General features: G+C 37.5%; 1 protein-coding gene and 1 pseudogene across 2 annotated transcripts in view; one reads left to right on the top strand and one right to left on the bottom strand.

The window, feature by feature from the left end:
* The window catches only part of TYR (tyrosinase), a gene marked incomplete at both ends in the record, with an annotated part of 80,277 nt that overhangs the window by 5,953 nt on the left and 61,232 nt on the right, over positions 1-13,092 (bottom strand). The gene's annotated exons all lie outside the window — the stretch shown is intronic.
* Positions 3,508-6,312, top strand: LOC308416969 (eukaryotic translation initiation factor 4 gamma 2-like; annotated as a pseudogene). Its single transcript has 3 exons — positions 3,508-3,574; positions 3,840-4,733; positions 4,767-6,312. The product of its transcript is annotated as a eukaryotic translation initiation factor 4 gamma 2-like (transcript).

The following is a 13,092-nucleotide window of genomic DNA, read 5'->3' as shown; positions in this document are numbered from 1 at the left end:
ACTTCAAAAGTTTTCTTATGAAAATTAAACTTTTATAATAGTACACGGGCTTCAGAACTCAACATTGGGTCTTATGAAATTTTGTCATAACCATAAGTTAATATAACTTTAGAAATGTAAAGAGAGACTAAAGTAAAAAACAAATAAAACTAAATTGACAAATGACTAGAACTTAATCACTTAGTTGTTGTAGTTGTATGTAAGTATCAGCTGTTTCAATCTTTGTCTTATAGTTGGGAAAGGTGAAGGTTTCTGGGGCAGAGCCTGCCTTTCATGATATAAAATTAAAAAGACTATTTCCAACTTCTCATATAGCTATTATGGGACCACATGATCACTATTCAGGCAATAAGACAAAACAGTCCTAAGAATAGGAAATAGTCACACACACACATACACACAAAGGGGGCGGGGGGGATTCATTCTAACAGTGAACAATGACAGCTGGTAGAAAAGCACCTGTGCAGCTGATTTTGTAGCTCAGCCTCCTGTGGGCAGATTCTGAGTTCTGATGACAGAGACCCAGCCCTCATTATGAGTCAGAAAGGACCATTTTCCAGAGAACACTGAGAGAAAATGTAGAACTTAAAAACCTCTTAGCCAAAAACATCCAGGAAATCTAGGACACAATGACAACACCAAACCTAAGGATAATGGGTACAGAACAGTAAAGACTCACAACTAAAAGGCCCAGTAAATATCTTAACAAAATTATAGAAGAAAACTTCCCTAACAAAAAGAAAGAGATAACCATGAACATACAAGAAGCCTACAGAACTCCAAATTGATTGGACCAGAAAAGAAATCCCCATTGCCACATAATATTCAAATGACCAAGTGTTCAAAAAGTAAGATATAAAGGCAGACTGATCAGAATTACACCAGACTTTTTATCAGAAATTAAGAAAGCTAGAAGATCCTTGACAGCTGTCAGTACAAACCCTGAGAGAACACAAAAGCAAGCCAGGTTACTACTCTCAGTAATTACTGATGGGGAAACCAAAATGTTCCAGGACAAAACCAAATTTACACAATATCTGTCTACAAATCAAGCCCTACAAAGGATACTAGAGAAGCCCAACACAAGGAGGGAAACTACACCTGAGGAAAAGCATTAAAATAATTCTTTTGTAACAAATATAACAAAAGAAAAGAAAACAAATATAATTCTAACTCTAAGAACAAAACAACAGGAAAAAAACAATGAATATTCTTTAATATCTCTTAACATCAATGTACACATTTCCCAATAAAAAGGCATAGACTACCAAACTGGATATATAGACAGGATCCAGCATTTGCTGCATACAGGAAACTCATCTCAGGAACAAAGACAGACAGTACTTCAGAGTAAAAGGCAGGAGAAAAAAAAAAAAAAAAAAAAAAACCTTCCATGCAAATGTGCCCAGAAAACAACCTGGAGTAGTTATTATAATATCAAATAAAATAGATTGTAAACCAAAAGTTATCAAAAAAGTTAAGGAAGGACACATTTTACTCATCAAAATAAAATCTATCTCTATGAACTTTTAGTCCTGAACTACTATGCTCCAAACACAAGGGCACCCACATGCACTAAAAAAAAAAAAAAAAAAAAAAAAAAAAAAAAAAAAAAAAAAAAAAAAAGACTCTATTAAAGCTCAAATGATTCTATTATACCACACACAAAATAATAGTGGAGACTTCAACACCCCACACTCATCAATGGATAGATCATGGAAGCAGAAACTGAACAGAGAAAAACTGAAATTAACAGAAGTTATGAAGCAAATGGATTTAACAGATACCTATCGAACATTTTATCTTAAAACAAAAGAATATACATTCTTCTCATCACCTCATGATACTTTCTCCATAAATGACCATATAGTCAGTCACAAAACAGGTCTCAACTGATATAAAAATTGGAAATATTCCCATGTATTCTATCAGATCTCTTTAGACTAAGACTGGTCTTTAATAAAACAAAAACAACAAAAATCACACAGAGACATGGAAGCTGAACAATACTGTACTCAATGATAATTTGGTCAAGGAAGAAATAAAGAAAGAAATCAAAGAATTTTTAGAATAATGGAAAGGGAAGCACAACATACCCAAATATATAGATTGCAAAGAAAACAGTATTAAGAGGTAAACTCATAGCTCTGAGTGCCTCCAGGAATAAACTGGAGAGAGCATACACTAACAGCTTGTCAGCTCACCTGAAAGGCCTAGAAGAAAGAGAAGCAGACACAGCAAAGAGAAGTAGATTTCAAGAAATAATGAAACTCAGAACAGAAATCATCCAAATAATAACAAAAAGAACTATACAAAGAATCAACAAAAAAAGGAGCTGGTTCTTTAAAAAAATCAACAAGATTTATAAAACTTTAACCTGACTAGTTAGAGGGCAAAGAGAGAGAATCCAAATTAACAAAATCAGAAATGAAACGGTAGATATAACAACAGAATCTGAGGAAATTCAAGAAATCATCAGATCCTACTACAAAAGCCTACACTCAAAAAAAGAAAAACTGAAAAATGTAGAGAAAATGGACAATTTTCTGGACAGAAACCAGGTAACAAAGTTAAACCAGGATCAGAAAACCATATAAACTGTCCTATAACCCCAAAAGAAATAGAAGTAGTCATCAAAAGCCTCCCAAAAAAACAAAAGCCCAGGACCAGATTGGTTTAGTGCAGAATTCTATCAGACTTTCAAGAAATCCTAACACCAATACTCTCCAAACTATTCCACAAAACACAAACAGAGGAAACACTGCTCAACACATTCTTTGAAGACACAATTACCCTCATTCCAAAACCACACAAAGACCCTACAAAAAAGAGAACTTTAGACCAATTTCTCTCATAAACATTGATCCAAATACTTAATAAAATTTTTGCAAACAAAATCCAAGAACGTATCACAGACATCATTCACCATGAAAAAGTAGGCTTCATCCCAGAGATGCAGGGATGGTTCATCAATGTATATGGAAATTCATCAATGTAATCCACTATGTAAACAAACTCAGAAAGAAAGAAAGAAAGAAAGAAAGAAAGAAAGAAAGAAAGAAAGAAAGAAAGAAAGAAGGAAGGAAGGAAGGAAGGAAGGAAGGAAGGAAGGAAGGAAGGAAGGAAGGAAAGAAAGAAAAAAAGAAAGAAAGAAAGAAAGAAAGAAAGGAAAGAAGGAAGGAAGGAAGGAAGGAAGGAAGGAAGGAAAGAAGGAAGGAAGGAAGGCAGGAAGGAAGGAAGGAAGGAAGGAAGAAAGGCAGGATGGAAGGAAGGCAGGCAGGAAGGAAGGAAGGCAGGCAGGCAGGCAGGCAGGCAGGCAGGAAGGAAGGAAGGAAGGAAGAAAGGAAGGAAGGAAGGAAGGAAGGAAGGAAGGAAGGCCGGCAGGCAGGCAGGCAGGCAGGCAGGAAGGAAGGAAGGAAGGAAGGAAGGAAGGAAGGAAGGAAGAAAAACCACATGAGCATCTTATTAGATGCTAAGAAAAAGTTTGACAAAATTCAACACACCTGCATGTTAAAAGTCTCGGAAAAGACATGCCTAAGCGCCAGCAGCAAGCTGGAGCTCTATAGAGGTGGCAGTGGGTACCAGGTGGTGGCTGTAGCAGCTACTCCTCTGAGCTGAGAGTTTCAACCCGGCCCCTTCTCCTTCCTCCCCCTTCCCTCTCCCTTTTTTGTTTTCAGTTACCCTTCCCCCTCCCTCCCTGTCCCCAATGACCTGATCCAGAGGAGGCATCTGCAGTGGCAGCTGCTGAGTTCTCAGTGAAGGCTTTTTATTTCCACCATCCCCTCCCCTCCCCACCCTACCCATTAATATTATTCTCTTGAAGATTCTTCGTTGTCAAGCCGCCAAAGCGGAGAGTGCGATTGCAGAAGGGGATGATTCTCCTTTCAGTGCTTCTTCTGGGGGAGGAGGAAGTAGGGGTGCACCTCAGCACTATCCCAAGACTGCTGGCAACAGCGAGTTTCTGGGGAAAACCCAGGGCAAAACGCTCAGAAATGGATTCCTGCAGGAAGCACTAGACGAGATGACAACTCCGCAGCAAACAGTTCCGCAAATGAACAAGAACGACATGATGCAATCTTCAGGAACGTTAAAGGCATACTCAATAAGCTTACTCCTGAGAAGTTTGACAAGCTATGCCTTGAGCTCCTCAATGTGGGTATAGAGTCTAAACTCATTCTTAAAGGGGTCATACTGCTGATTGTGGACAAAGCCCTGGAAGAGCCAAAGTCTAGCTCGCTGTATGCTCAGCTGTGTCTGCAGTTGGCAGAAGACGCACCAAACTTTGATGGGCCAGCAGCAGAGGGTCAACCAGGACAGAAGCAAAGCACAACATTCAGATGCCTCTTGGTTTCCAAATTGCAAGATGAATATGAAAACCGAACCAGAAATGTTGATGTCTATGATAAGCGTGAAAATCCCCTCCTCCCTGAGGAGGAACAAGGAGCCATTGCTAAGATCAAGATGTTGGGGAACATCAAATTCATTGGAGAACTTGGCAAGATTGATCTTATTCATGAATTTATCCTTCATAAGTGCATCAAAACACTTTTGGAAAAGAAGAGAGTCCAACTCACAGATATGGGAGAGGATTTGGAGTGCCTCTGTCAGATAATGAGGACAGTGGGATCTCGATTAAACCACAAACGAGCCAAGTCCTTAATGGATCAGTACTTTGACAGAATGTGTTCCTTAATGTCAAGTAAGGAATGGCCAGCCAGGATTCCTTTCCTGCTGCAGGATACCGTAGAATTGTGAGGCCTTGGGGGACACATCATGCCTCCCACACAATCACAGTTTGGAGAGATGGGGGGCAAGTTTATGAAAAGCCAGGGGCTAAGCCAGCTCTACCATAACCAGAGTCAGGGACTCTTTTCCCAGCTGCAAGGACAGTCGAAGGATATGCCACCTCGGTTTTCTAAGAAAGGCCAGCTTAATGCAGATGAGATTACTTTGAGGCCTGCTCAGTAGTTTCTAATGAATGAAAATCAGGTGCCAAAGCTTCAGCCCCAGATAACTATGATTCCTCCCACTGCACAGCCACCACACACTCAAACGCCACCTCTGGGACAGACACCTCAACTTGGTCTCAAAACTAATCTACCACTTATCCAGGAAAAGCCTGCCAAGACTAGCAAAAAACCACCACCATCAAAGGAAGAACTACTAAAACTGACCGAAGCTGTTGTGAATATCATCTGAACAGTGGAAATGCCAACGATGCTGTCAGTGGTGTGAGAGAAATGAGAGCTCCACATTTTCTTCCTGAGATGTTAAACAAAGTAATCATCCTGTGACTTGATAGAAGTGATGAAGATAAAGAAAAAGCAAGCTCTTTGATCAGTTTGCTCAAACAGGAAGGGATAGCCACAAGTGACAACTTTATGCAGGCTTTTCTGGATGTATTGGAGCAGTGCCCCGAACTGGAGTTTGACATCCCCTTGGTGAAATCTTACTTGGCACAGTTTGCAGCTCGTGCTATAATTTCAGAGTTGGTGAGCATTTCAGAACTAGCTCAACCACTGGAGAGTGGTACCCACTTCCCTCTCTTCTTACTTTGTTTTCAACAATTAGCTAAATTAGAAGACCGAGAATGGTTAACTGAACTTTTTCAACAAGGCAAGGTCAATATGCAGAAAATGCTGCCAGAAATTGATCAGAATAAGGATCGAATGTTGGAGATTTTGGAAGGAAAGGGACTGAGTTTCTTATTCCCACTCCTTAAATTGGAGAAGGAACTATTAAAGCAAATTAAGCAGGATCCATCCCCTCAAACTATATATCAATGGATTAAAGATAACATCTCTCCCAAACTTCATGTAGATAAAGCATTTGTGAACATCTCAATGACCAGCTTCTTGCAGTACATTTCTAGTGAAGTTAGCCTACCCAGCAATGAAACAGATTCTTCCTCTGCTCCTTCCAAAGAACAGTTAGAACAGGAAAAACACCTGTTGCTCTCTTTTAAGCCTGTGATGCAAAAATTCCTTCATGATCATGTGGATCTACAGGTCAGTGCCCTATATGCTTTGCAGGTGCACTGTTACAACAGCAGCTTCCCAAAGGCATGTTACTTCAATTTTATGTTCATTTCTATGACATGGAAATTACTGAAGAGGAAGCTTTCTTAGCTTTGAAGGAAGACATAACTCAAGAGTTTCCAGGAAAAGGCAAGGCTTTGTTCCAGGTGAATCAGTGGCTAACCTGGCTAGATACTGCTGAAGAAGAAGAATCAGAGGAAGAAGCTGACTAAAGAACCAGCCAAAGCCTTAAATTGTGCAAAACATACTGTTGCTATGGTGTAACTGCTTTTGACCTAACCACTGTGAAAATTCATTCCACTGTCACATTTTTCAAAATATTTAATGCAGGAGCACATCAGTAAGGTTTCCTGCCCTGATTTTATATGCTTGTATCTATCAATAAACATTGTGATACTTGAAAAAAAGTCTTGGAAAGATCAGAAATTAAAGGCACATACAGAAATAGTAAAAGCAATGTGCAGTACACCAGTAGACAACATCAAACTAGTGAGAAACTTGAAGCAATCCCACTAAAATCAGGAACTAGACAAGGTTGCCCATTCTCCCAATATCTATTCTATATAGTACTGAACTTACTAGCTAGATTAATCAAAGAGAAAAAAAGTCAAACTAATACAATTACAAAGGAAGAAGTTAAACCATCACTATTTGCAGAAGATAAGGTTGTATACTTCAGTGATCCCAAAAATTCTATTAGAGAACTCCTACAGGTGGTAAACCACTTCAGCAAAGTGGCTGAATATAAAATTCACTCAAATAAATCAGATGCCTTCCTCTTCTCAAAAAATAAACAGGCTAAGAAATTAGGAAATTGATACCCTTGAAAATAGTCACAAATAGTACAAAATACGTTGCTGTGACCCTAACCGAGCTAGTGAAATATCTGTATGATAAGAACTTCAAGTACCTGAAGTAGGAAACTGAAGATGTCAGAAGATGATAAGATTTCCCATGCTCAGGGATTGGAAGAACCAACATTGTAAAAATAGGCATGCTATAGATTCAATGCCATCCTCATCAAAAGTTCAACTCAATTCTTTATAGAATTTTTTTAAAAAGCAGTTTCCAAATTCATTTGGAATAACAAAATACTCGGGATAGTGAAAACTATTTTCAACAATAAAAGAACTTCTGGGGGTATCACTATTTATAACATCAAGCAGTATTACATATAAAAAATCACAAGGTATTGGTACAGAGACAGGCAGGTAGATCATTACAACAGAATTGAAGACACAGAAATGAACCCACACACCTATGGTCACTTGATTTTTAACAAAGGGGCTAAAAACATTCAACAGAAAAGGGACAGCCTCTTCAACAAATGGTGCTGGTTCACCTAGCAGTCAGCATGCAGAAGAATGCAAATTAATTCCTTTTTGTCTCCTTGTACAAAGCTCAAGTGCAAGTGGATCAAAGTCTTCTACATAAAACCAGGTACACTGAAACTAATAGAACAGAAAGTGGGGAAGAGCTTAGAACACATAGGCACAGGGGAAATATTCCTGAACAGAGCACCAATGGCTCATGCTCTAAGATCAAAAATTGACAAATGGGACCTCATGAAATTGCATTGTTTCTGTAAGGTAAAGAACATTGTCAAGAGGACAAAATGGGAACCAACAGATTGGTGAAATATTTTTACATATCCTGCATCTGATTGAGGGCTAATATACTATATATACAGAGAACTAAAGGAGTTAGACTTCAGAGAATCAAATGATCCTATTAAAAATGGGTACAGAGACAAACAAAGGATTCGCAACTGAAAAATACTGAATGCCTAATAAGCACCTAAAGAAATGTTCAACATCCTGAGTCATCAGACAAATGCAAATTCCACCTCACACCAGTCAGAATAGCTATGATCAAAACTAAGGTTACTCTGGAAATCAGTATGGAGGTTTCTCAAATAATTGGACCTGAAGACCCAGCTATAACACTCCTTAGCATATATCAAATGATACTCCAACTTATAACAAGGACACAAGCTCCACCATGTACATAGTAACCTTATTTATAAGAGCAAGAAGCTAGAAAAAAACTCAGATGTATTTAAATGAAGGATTGGATATAGAAATTTTTATACATTATCACAGTGGAGTAGTGCTCAGCTATTAAAAACAGTGACTTTATGAAATTCCTCGGCAAGTGACTGAAGCTAGACACTATCATCCTGAGTGAGGTAACCCAGTCACAAAAAAAAAAAAAAAAAAAAAAACCACACATGGTATGTGCTCACTGATATGTCAATACTTGTCACAAAATGCTCTGAATACCAAGAAACAATTCCCAGACCTTATGAACCTCAAAAAGAAAAAAGGCCATATATGCAAGACTTGTCTTTCTTTGATGCAAGAACAAAGCACTTATGGGAGGAAATACAAGGTCAAATAGAAGAACAGGGACTGGAGAAAAGATCATCCAGACACTGCCTCACCTGGGGATCCATCCAAAATGCAGCCAACAAACCCAGACACTATTTATGTTGCCAAGAAGTGCTTACTGGCAGGTGTTTGATATGGATGCCTTCTTAGAGGCTTTGCCAGAATCACACAGATACAGTTGAGGATGCTTGCAGCTAACCATTGGACTGAGCACGGCAATTCCAATGACGGAACTGGAGAAATGCCTAAAGGAGCAGAAAGGTTTTGCAACCCCATGGGAAGAACAACATTATCAACCAACCAAAACCACCATAACTCTCATGAACTAATATACCAACCATGGAACATACATGGAGAGACCCATGGCTCTAGTTGCATATATAGAAGAAGATAGCATTGTCTGGCATCAATGGGAGAAGAGGCCTTTCTTCCAGCAAAGGCAAGATTTCTCAGTGTAGTGGAATGCCAAAGAGGTGAGGTGTTTGAAGGGGTTGCAAGCCCGAGCATCTTCATCAAAGGAAGTAGAGGGGAAGCGGGTTATGGGAGTGGGGGGAAAACAGGTAACATTTGAAATGTAAATAAAGAGAATAGCCAATATGAAATTCCAAGGAAAGTGGATGCATCTAGAGAATATCATCCTGAGTGAGGTAACCCAGTCACAAAAGAGCAAACAAAATATGCAATCACTGATAATTGGATACTAGCCCCAGAAAACTTTGAATACCCAAGAAACAACTCACAGGCCATATGAAGCTCAAGAATTACGAAGGCCAAATAGTGAAAGCCTCAGTCCTTCATAGAAAAAAAATAAGTGTATAGCACCCTCTCAGAGTGTGGTACACCTAGACATTAAATCATTAATAATCCAAGAGCTAGTAATATAGCCTTGTGGCAATTTTTGATATTTGAAGATCATTATGTTTAATCTATACACACCAAGAAAACTCTGTTTTCATGTTATATTCTGTTCTACATGTACTTTATGCTTATGTTAACTAGTGGGGTTTCAATGCCTTGCTATAAAACCTCTAAATTAATGGCCAAAATGCTTTAAAAAATCTGTGCATGTCTCTCTCTTCTTTAAATAAAGTTGTAAAAAAATAATAAATAAATAAAACTCATAAAAAGAATAATGCTGGAAAGTGGTCGATGAAATACAGGTGTTAATACATAGTATGAATTCTACATTAAATGTAAAACATTTTCTCTGGGATTTTGAAATAGAATATTGAAATAATGTGTAATGTTGGCTATAATGTACTGAACTGGAATGTGCTAAAATTATCTGGGATTTTATATTGGATTTTGTGATGTACATCTACATCTAGGTTTAATACTTTTATGGTAACATGCAAGACATTATTTAGCAATTAGGAAACAAAGTGAACAGTTAAAATGTTAATGTTTTGCTCCAAGTGGTAGAAAACTGTTTTTACTTGTTTGTGTGTGTAGTCTAAAAGTCTAAACTACATATCTTCAGTCATTAATCCTTCCACAAAAAATAAACTTTTATCATTAAGTATCTTCCAGATCGCAGAAAAGAGATGAATTCATAATTGTGATATACTGACATTGAACATCTAAAGATGTGGTGTGTGTGTGTATGTGCGTGTGTGTGTGCGTGTGTGTGTGTGTTCTCATAATTGAAACTTTTCCTCCTTGAACCATGGGGCCCTTGAATTCAGTACAGAGAAAAGGGTTTCAGAGATAGACACTGACGTGATTTTCCAATGCGGAGCTTAAATTTTTTTTTTTTTTTTTTTTTTTTTTTTTTTTTTTTTTTTTTTGTAGAAAGGCCTGTGAATGTCCAGGAAATGACTTTCAAAGCTGAATTTTCTAGATGGTCCATATTCACAGAAGGTGGGTGTGAGTGAAAGGAGTTAAGAAAAAGAAGAAATATGGTCTGTTAAAAGAAACAATGCTTTATAGGCTGAACAGGTGAGAAGAAAATATGTGTTCTGTGGTTTATGAGTAAGGAAAAAAGTGCAAAATATAGATATTTTGTTTCAAATTTGTATGTGTGAGTCTCTCTCTCTCTCTCTCTCTCTCTCTCTCTCTCTCTCTCTCTCTCTCTTTCCCTTACTCCACCCCCTCTTTCTCTTTCCACCCCCCTCTCCCCTCTCTCCTCTCTCATCCCATACCTGCTGAGTCTGTTTAGTGTTGCTTGTGTGTGCATGGGTGTCCGGCCACGTGCTGGTTAGGTAGCTTCCTAGTTCCCCAGAAAATTAATTATTTAGAAAGCTAAGAAATACTTTTAAATGTAGTAAAAAATATCAGTCAGTATAATACTTGCTATGCAAGCATGATGAACTGAGTCTAGATCCCCAGCTGCCATTCAGAAGGAAAGTGTGGTTTAAATTATATTGTAAGGTGTAGTGTCATGTATGCTTATGAGAAGAGAGTCTGGGAACAAAATGAACCCTTTGTTTCAGTCTTAAATATATTTTATCATGTTCGCTGAAACTGTTTCCTAAGAATAGATATCCAGCTTGTCTTGTCAATTGATGTACTTGAGATTTATTGAGAACTTTTCTCAGAAACTAAGGTGAAAGGTGAAGAACGCGCCCAGTGTCAGCCTCTAACTTCCACATACATGAGCACAATATTAACACACACATGCACACATGTGCACACACACATGCATACATACACACAAAATAAAAATTTGCAAGGTAAGTGTTTTGTAGAGGGTTAAGAAGAAATTCTGAAGGTCTGACACTGAAATGTTGGTTCAGAGTACTGTAATAATAACCCTAGGAAAATGAGTAACATACTTAACCCATGCTGATGCTAATTCTTTTTGGTGTAACAGTAACTGCAACATAATTCAAATAATGCAGGAACTCCTAGTACCTTGGTGATTACATTAGAGAATGAGTTCTTAAAAAATGATTGACATAAAATGAATCATGACCATCACAGACTGACAACATCCTCAAGAGTAGAGGAGATTTTGACTCAGAAAGGGACAGAAGAAAAACTTTGTGAAGTTACCTTTCATCACCAAAAAGGCCTTAGAAGAAACAACCTTGCTGCCTCTTTCATCAGATTTCTAACCTCCAAGACTGTAAGTAAGAAAAAAGAGTAACTTCTAGTATAAAAGATTACTGTTATTGATATTGGTATTAGATATATAATTTGATTTTGAGATTTTCTTCCTCAAGACTTTATAATACATATGTTTTGCTATTGTAGCTTTTGCTTCAATAAGGCTTATATCAAATACTACTTCTGCAAGAACTTCAATAAGTCTTATTTCTTTCTTCCTTGATTATTACATTGCTACAATTTTTTGAACATGTATTTGATACTGAATATTCGTTCACTATTGCTTCTCAATCCTTTGTCTAATATCATATGTACAGAATTCAAATAGAGTAATTAATCACCTCACTGATTACTATATACTGTATATTTACATGGTGTTTGCTCACAAACTAGAGAATCACTTATACTCATTTATAAAATGTAAACGAAATCTACAGAAACTATGCATTTTATTAGAAAACCACCAATATTTTCAAATTAATAAAGTGAATATTAACTATTTTAGGAATTAATAATTGATGATCAGAATTGTGAAAAAAAAGTCTAAGATGTGCTGATGATTTTAAATATTTTCTGACTGAACCATTTGCTGAACCTCACCAGGTAGCAATGTGATTAGTTTGAGGCCTGATGCTGGAAATATAAAACCCACTGAAGAGCTGCTCTTATCTTCCAAGAAGCTGAAGTTGAGCCCACAATTCAACACAGCATATCACGAATGGCAAACAATAATCAGAATGATTTATACATTAGGTGAACAGTGAAAGGACAGACAGATATTACTTGGGTAGTGATGTATGAGATAAGAGGATCTTTGAGTGACATTTGAAGATACTTTCAAGAAGTGAATGATAGAAGTCTTGCAATAGAATAGAAAAAGAGAAGGCAGCCAAAACAAACTGCAGCTCAAGAATAAAGGAGCCCAGAACCATAAATTGCTCAGAATGAAAAGGGAATGTATACGCCCATACATATGCTATAACACATACTTGCAATAAAGCAATTGAGGCTAAATAGTTTTTAGATGCTATGAGCTTTTACAGGAATAGATTAGGCAATGGAATGTCAGTCATATTACCTGGTACAGAAGTGTGTTGAGAGTCAAATTTGTGGGATTAGGAGAATTGATTATCTAGTAAATAAACAGTCTATTTGAATGGGGACTATGGGGTGGATGAGAGGCATGAGCCTCTGTCAGCATGGGAAATAACAGTCCTATTGCTTCTCTCTCTTAGTCTTCTTCAATAATCATGGAACCCATTAGGGAAATATTCAGAAAGTATTTATGAAAAACATCCTTTTAATAGAAATGGACCAGCTCATATATAATCTATGGTTGGTAGTTTAGTCCCTGGGAGCTTTGAGGGATCCAGTTAGTTGATAGTGATGTTCTTCCTATAGGGTTGAAATGTCCTTCAGCTCCTTTAGTCTTTACCCTAACTCTTCTGTTGGGATCCCTGGCCTCACTCCAATGTTTGGCTGTGAGTTTCTGCATCTCTCTTGGTCAGATGCTGGCAGAGCCTCTTCTGAAATTCTTAATTATCATTAATTGTAATAAAGGGTAAATAGCTTCAAGATGTATTTAGTAAAGGCACACTCTTAACATAACATTTCCA

This window comes from Micromys minutus (assembly GCF_963924665.1).
Source record: "Micromys minutus genome assembly, chromosome: 2".
Taxonomy (NCBI): Eukaryota; Metazoa; Chordata; class Mammalia; order Rodentia; family Muridae; genus Micromys; species Micromys minutus.
This window is presented reverse-complemented; position numbering and strand designations above follow the sequence as displayed.